Here is a 7,921-nt window from a genome sequence, read left to right on the forward strand (position 1 = left end):
CGGTCACCCTCTACCAGTAACACCCTGTTCTGTTTCTACTGCAGTTACCAAAAAGTATCTCGCTTATTTACTTCTGTGGTGCCTTATTAACCTGGAGGTCCTTACCTCCAAGGAGGAAGCTGGACGCCAGCAGAACTCTGGCTACCTGATTTATATTTGAATCCCCATGGCCAGTGCAAAGCCACACACACTACCGATGCTTAAAAGTGACTGATAAGGAGAGCAGGAAAGAAGGAAGAGAAGGATAAGGACGAAAACAAATACATCCAGGTCCTTCTGACCTCAGTTATCCTTCTGCTTAAAGTGACTGAGGGAAGCTTAAAAGCAGCTTGGGGAGCACAGTAAGGGCCCTCACATTCCCAGCACGTGGCGGTACATCTATAGCCCTTGGGGTCTTTTTCTCACCATGACCCTGACTCCTCCAAAGCACAGCGTCCCTTCCAGCCTACCAACACTCAACTTGCAGCTCCCATGGAAAACAGCCCATGAGCCGCCATCCGTAACACCCTGTGGGGACAGTGCCCAGCACCTGTGAAACCACTGAAACCAGGAGCCTTACACTCCTGAACCTCAGAACAGGTGTCTCACGCGAACACCCCAAAGGTATACTTTGCCATTCTTTACGGCATGCATGAAAGGCCAAAAGAAGAAAAAATGAAACAAAGAAATAAAGAATCCAGCTAGATGTGGTAGCACATGCCTCTAGTCTGCAGCACAGTGATTTAATGGGACCGGTCTCAAAATTAAAAACAAAGGTCTGGGGATGCAGCTTAGTGTGGAGACCCTGAGTTCAATCCCCAGTACAAAAAAAGAAGGAAAGAAAAATAAGGAAATCATGTTTAAGAAACCACCTACATAAATGGGCTTACCACTGAGAAGCCAAGCCAGGCCTTCTCCTGCACTGCTGGTAATAGTGCCGGGGTGGAAATACCATGGGGATCCAGGCCTCCTTACAGATCCTCCTGCCCTCATCTGTCTCAGTAAAGACGGGGGTATCGTGTCTTTGTGTAACTCCCTTCCTCACACTGCACAGTGCTCACTAGACTCACAAACTGAGTCTTGTGCCTCCCTGACAGTATCAAAAGCTCGTGACTACTGCACTTACCATCTCAGACCTGCCTTCTTGATTATTTTCTCCAAATAGTGCATGACTGGAATACAGTCAAACATTTTTGTAATTTACTCCAATTAGACAAATCTAACAGTTACACAATACCAACACACACACACACACACAGAGCTCTTGCTTGTTGTCCTTAACAAACAAACCAACAAAAGTAGCTAAGGATTTTTTTTTCTTCTTATTTATCCTAATACTGCCAGTTCTGAAACAAAGCAGTTGGAGGGAGAAATTTAGTAACTTTGATTTGTCCCAAGATACATTTTTTTACACTGAGGTCCTATTCCTGACAGTAAGCACATGTGACCTGTTCTAAAAAAAGGATATTTTCCACTTCTTGCACAACTGGAGCAGATATAAACATCAGCCTGTGCAGACTGCACTGCAGAACTCAAAGGGAATGAAACATACTTATACTTAAAGAAATTCTATAAATAGTGGTAATTGAGAAAAGGAAATCTCCAATAACACACAAAACCAACACTTAGAACACTCAGAATTCCACTTTAATCAAATGCTCCATCTAATCATACCACAAAACTAATCTGCATAGTACGATATGAACATCTGCAAGGTTAGAGCACCACAGTCTTAGCTATTTTGCTTCAAGTATGATTCTATACATGTTTTACTTATTATGAGGAGGAGGAAAAAACTGTTATGGTGAAGTTCTAGTAGGACACAGCTGTCATCATTTACTAAAAATACAAGGTGCCATGCTAAACACATTGACATGTTTTTGGCCTCAGTTTTGAAACTTGTACCAACTCTAAGATGGGTTCTACTGACCCCATTTTACAGGTAAAGAAAATGAGACTCTGAAGCCAGGAATGGAGGCTCACACCTATAATTCCAACACTTAAGAGACTGAGGCAGGAGGACTGCCTCAAGTTCCAGGTTAACTTGGGTTACATAGTGAGCTCAAGACCAGCCCAAACTATATAACAAGACCCTGTCTCCATAAACAATAAAAAGAAAAAAGAGAAAGAGGGAAAGGACAAAAGAGAAAGAGAGAGAAAGGAAGAAAGAAAAAACCAAGGAACCATGCAAGAGGTTAAGTATCTTGAACACAGATGGACAGGCTAAGTGGCAAAGCCACGACCACAACACTTAACCACGGGTCCCTCTACACCTTCTGTGTGCGTGAAGCCTCTGCTAGGATTACAAACACGTAGAAACTCGTGTTTGGATACTGCTTCCCCTGAAGGCAGTTACCACTACCACCACCGTTCCCCTTGCTCTAGGGAATTCCCATTGCTGGTACCCATCTGCCCACAGGGTCCACACCTTGCTTTAGATGATTAACTAGACCCATGTCTCCTCTTTCTGGAGCCACCCACTGGAGGTTTTGGAGAAGGTACAGTGTCATATAGCATAGGATTTTGCCACTTTATACACACTGCTTTATACCTGGCAGTACACACAAATGGACAAGAGCACAGGGCTTGAACAGCTTCAGTTTAAACCCAGGAACCTTCTAGAACATGTTACCTCTCAGCTTCCTTTTCTGTAAAATGAAGCTAATAAAACTATATATGCCAAGACTGAAGTGAGAATTAACGGAGTTAATAATGCAAGTAAAATACTGAAGATAATGTTGGCACATAATAAAAACTAGCTAAGTGTTATCTATTTTTAAAATTAAAATTATTATTGTTTTTATTTCATATTACCATTTCACATAGGTTTTGCAAAATTACGTACATTTTCTACAAGTAAAAACAGAACAGGGGCTGTCACACAATACAAACTAAAGAAACATGAGCCATTATTGACATTAATTTTTAAGTACTAGCACAAGAAATACATGCAGAAGATGAATTTTCATGTACATGCTCATGTCATGAGTGCTAGCTTTTTTTTTTAACTAGTGTAAAGAAACTGTTAGGGATTGGAAGAAAAATATAAAATGTAAAAATAGAGTTATCAGAACACTTCATTAGGAAACAAAAAAGATTTTAGTAATATTGAGGAAATTTTGTTGCACAAAACACTTGCTTTAGAGAATCAAGACACAATAACCAAGTACACACACATTCCAGAATGTCACGTAAGAGAGAGGATAACAAGAACCACATCTGCTAACACCTTCTGCGTACTTCTCACATGCCAGGCACCATTACCAAAGTCCATGTCAGAGTTAATGTTCTTAAGCTCCCTAAGAAGCAGGCCCCCATTTGCCACAATGGAAAAATAAGAAGTCACCCCACCTGCCCAAGGTCACCCAGCTACCTAGGGGAAGACACTGATACCAGAACAAGGTTTTTTTTTGGTTTTTTGGGTTTTTTTCTGGTACTGGGGATTGAACTCATGACCTTGAGCTTGCTGGGCAGGTGTGGCACTGAGCTAAATCCCCAGCCCCCCAGAACAAGGTTTTTAACCTCTGTGCCACAATTTATAATAGCTAGATCTTGGAAACAACCAAAATGCCCATCAACTGAGGAATGGATAAAAGAAAGATGTGATATTTTTATATAATGGAGTACTACTCAGCCATGAAGAAGGATAAACTGGAGACTTTTATAGGTAAATGGATGCAACTTGAGACCATACTCGTAAGTGAAATAAACCAGATGCAAATGTGGAAACATCGTATTGTCTCCCTAGTGTGAGAAGACAAAAGAGTAAATAAGATCCAAAAGGTACAACAGAGATTGTGAAATCAAAGAAAACTTCAAAAGGTAAGAGAAACTGGTTTGGGGGAAGGGCAAAGCAAAAGGAAAAAACATACATACATATATATATATACACACACACACACACACGCACACAAAAGATACTTTAAAACAGTTATATTACTAATTTCTCTCAGTTCATTAAAGAGCTAGGTCTGTTCTAATATTGTTTGGACAATTAAATGCTGGTATCTCGTACTCTGAGTAACTAATTTAAAAATAACAATATGAATTGTACTAACCACTGTTACCCTCCTATCATATTTTTTGGAATTTTGTTTTTTGTTTGTTTATTTCTTATTTATTGTTTCTTTTTCTTTAAATTAAATTTTTTTTAAAAAATCTCTGTGTCAATGGTCCCCTCCAGACTGGACAGACCAGGAAAAAAGAAATCAAGAAATTTTCAGAAACCAACAGAAGACTGATAGCTTTAACAAAAATGGATTATTTCATGAAAGAAAAGGCATTCTTAATATGAAGACAAAGGGGAAAATCTCAGTGTAAATCCAAGAAATGGCAGTGCCCTTCTACTCAGGGTGCATGAAACACTTGTAACACAGCAGTCCTTGTCTTTCTCAGCTCACCCTGTACCTGCACAAACTTCACACTGCTCTCTAAATCAACTGTGAAGACCACTGCTCTATCCTGTCATGCCACGAAAAGCCTAACATGCACTTGCAGTCTCATTTATAATTTGCAGAAAGTTTCATTTAGTAATAGCTATCTAAAACACTACTACAATTTTAGAAACTGGAATTCAGTTAAGCCCATGCTGAAGTCTGCATGGGAAAAAGAGAATTACTAACTACAAGGCCCCCACATCTTGAACTGAGTTAACCAAACAAAAGGAGCAAGGTGGACGCTGCTGAGCTCTAAGATCCAAAGCCCTGCAGAGTTCCCTTGCCCCTCACTAGCAGTTCACTCCACAGTTCCACATTTGCCTGCCCAATATGACAACGCCAGTGGATAAATTCTGGATTCACTTTGTGATCTTCCTCTGCCACATAAAAAGGTTTCAAAAACCTGGTTCAAGGAGTCAAAGTGCAAACAAGTCTTCATTAGAACCTTTCCTGATAATGTCTGCTTTCCTATGATACGGTCTCACCAGCTAATATGACCAAAATGGGGCTAAGAATAACATCAAGATGTTGGAAATGAAATATGTCTGTTCTCATTGAAATACCTGAATATCTGACCTGAACCCCACTGCAGAACATATAGTGGAGACAGGCTGGTGGATACCTAACTGAAATGGGATATAATGCTAAATGCCAAAACAAAAGCACCTTACCCTAAGCTGGATGCTCAGGGAGAAAGCCACATATAGTCAACAAATATTTATTGCTAGACATTGTTCTAGGCCAGTGGTTCCGAACTGAGTGATTTTGCCCATTGAGGGGCATGTGACAATGTCCGGAGACACTTTTGGTGGAAGGGGCAGTGTTGGCCTTGAGCAAGAAGAAACCAGAGATGGTGCTAAACATCCCGCAATGCACAGGAAGGCTGCACATCACAGGGAGTTATCTGGCACAAAACAGCAGGAGCGCTGAGACTGAGAAAGTGTGTCCTAGGCTTCGGGGATGCAACAGTGAACAAAAAAGAAAGAGAAGCCCCTGCTCCCTGGAGCCTGCAGTCTAGTGTGGAGACACACACAACAAACAGAACCTACCAGCAAATTACAGAGTAGGCTATAAGTACTATGGGAAAAAAAACAGCTGGACCAGGAAGACAGTGTGGAGTCAGAGCAACTGCAAGTATTGTGGTCACAGAAAGCCACACTCTGCATGTTCAGTGACATTTACAGTAAGATCGTATTGGTCCACACGCGGCTAGTGCTGGGGCTGTCTGGACAAAGGCTAGGCCTGGCAGAAGCAAGTGCAACATACAAACGCCCAAAGGTGCGTGGATGTGGGCCTTCCAGGAACAGTGAGGAGACGAGCCCGGAGCACAGGGAACTGCAAGAGATGGGGTCAAGCTGACCGTGTGGCCTGCCTTATGCCCCTTTAAGGATTCCAAGTTTACTACAAAAAACTAGGTGCCATGCAGGACTCTGGGCAGAGAAAGACGTGATCTGACTTGAGTTTTAACACAGGATTTCTCTACCTCAGCTCTATCCACAGTTTGGGGTCAGATGTTTTTGAGGGGACTGTCTTATGTACTAACGAATGGTGAGCAGTGGCCCTGGATTAGAGGACAATGACAAGCTCCTTCCACTATCATGATCAAAAACGTCTCCAGACATTGCCAAAGGATGGGGGTTTGGGCAAAAAATGAATCTTGTTTGAAAATCAGTTTTATCAAGAACACTGAGGCTAAGCTGAAAATCCACTCTCAGTGGGTAAGGGTAAAAAGCAGGAGACCGACTATTAAGCGACAACTACCATAACCCAGGCAGGGCTGACAGACAGCAGTCTGGTTCAGAGTGCTGGCAGAACAGTTGGCAAGAAATGGGTGGATTCTGGACACACTTTCAACTCTGGGGGACAATACAAAGAATACAACTGAGAGATAATCCCACTCTAGCAGCCTGAATCTTTGAACTACAATTTTCCCCAATCAGGACTTGCAAGAAGTGAAACGGCTGAGCAAAGATTTAAGAAACAATGAGAAGGCCGCAAAGGGCGTGTATCCTTTTAAAGTCACACAACAGATGCCGATGACAATACCTGAGACAACTGTGGAAAACACTACAGGGAAACGCTGCCAACTCCCACTATTTCTTCACAGATTTTATTTAACTAGTTTATTTCAAAGAGAACGTGTCTGCTCCACATACAAGTTTTACAACAACTTTTTAAATTTAGTCTTCCTTTTCCATACTGCTGCTGTCCCACACCTGCTTCCGGCACCAGCGCATGAAGCCATCTCTTCCCACAGACCCATTTTTCCTTACACGTGCCTGCTGGCCAGCGAGCTACGAAGGACGTGCACCCTCGCAAATACTTTCTGACTCTGAGAAAGACCAGGCCCAAACCCTTGCACATGAACGCGGTGGCACTCATCCGGACTTTTCCGGATGGTATTTCCTTCACTCCCTCAAAGTCATTTAATGTTATGTATCAGTTACCATCAAAAATGTTCCAAACAGGCCGGTTAATTCATTTCTTTCAGGACTACACACACACACACACACACACACACACACACACCCGCTCCCTCATTCTAGCCATGTAAGCATTTGCTTATAGAAGCAAAAGCAGAGACTGCTCAGTAAAACACTAGTCCCTTCAGCCGAATGCAGATAAAGTCCCCATGAGCATAACCAACAATACCCCTTACACAATATTACTCAAAACCCCCAGCCCCCAACACACACAAGCTATGCTCACACACAAAATAGCCATTATGAAGAGAAGCCACCAGCTAAAGGCTGGTTTTATGCACCCTTCCAATCTGCATTAAGCATCTGCAAAAAAGGCTGCGTCAGTAAGGGCTGCCCAGGGTCTGCTCTCCCCAGATTTTCTTCCCCAACTTAGATTCTGAGTCTGGCCACAGCCCTGGAAGAACCACACTTGGCTCCACTTTCGGTCAGAAGAAGAACCAGACTTGTTTTCTTCGGGAGGAGGATCCCACCACCTTGCTCCTGACTCGGTTGCCTTTTTGCACTCCCCCTCCCCACCCCGATTTCTGGACCTTCTCTTCCTCTGCCGGCCAGGCCCATCCACCATCCACGCAGGCCCTAGTCACAGAGAGGCGGTCCCAGGAGGCGAACACCGGTGCTGCCCAGCTCGATTCTACCATTTACACAGTCCTAGCTCACGGACAGCGATGGAAACAAACCCTTTCCTGCTACCGCGGCCTCAAGCAACCATCTTCCTCGCATTGAGAAGAGAGGTGCGAGGGGTCCCGGGTGACCACAGGTCAAGGGGAAAGGACAGAGCCAACGCACTCAGCCACTCAAGTGGGAATGGAGGCGCCAAAGAAAGAGTGGGAGTGGGGGGCGCCGGATCAGCGGGTGTCTTCATTGCGCTCCCAAAGTTTTTCAAGCGCCTGGCGAACTATAACTCGTGCCGCTGCCAAAAGGGGCACCCGATAACCGCAAGGCTTTCTGCCCTCCCGAGCAAGGCCTGGGTTGGCCCCGCGGCGCGGACCGCCAGCCCCGGCCGCACGCGGAGCCACGCCCCCT

The 7,921-nt window shown here is 43.8% G+C and overlaps 1 protein-coding gene across 3 annotated transcripts in view; it reads right to left on the minus strand.

Annotated features, from left to right (window-relative positions):
• Window positions 1-7,921, minus strand: part of Mitf (microphthalmia-associated transcription factor) — a 209,263-nt gene that overhangs the window by 197,374 nt on the left and 3,968 nt on the right. The window lies entirely within an intron of this gene.

This window comes from Chinchilla lanigera, unplaced genomic scaffold, assembly GCF_000276665.1.
Source record: "Chinchilla lanigera isolate Chin_1 unplaced genomic scaffold, ChiLan1.0 scaffold00020, whole genome shotgun sequence".
Classification (NCBI taxonomy): domain Eukaryota; kingdom Metazoa; phylum Chordata; class Mammalia; order Rodentia; family Chinchillidae; genus Chinchilla; species Chinchilla lanigera.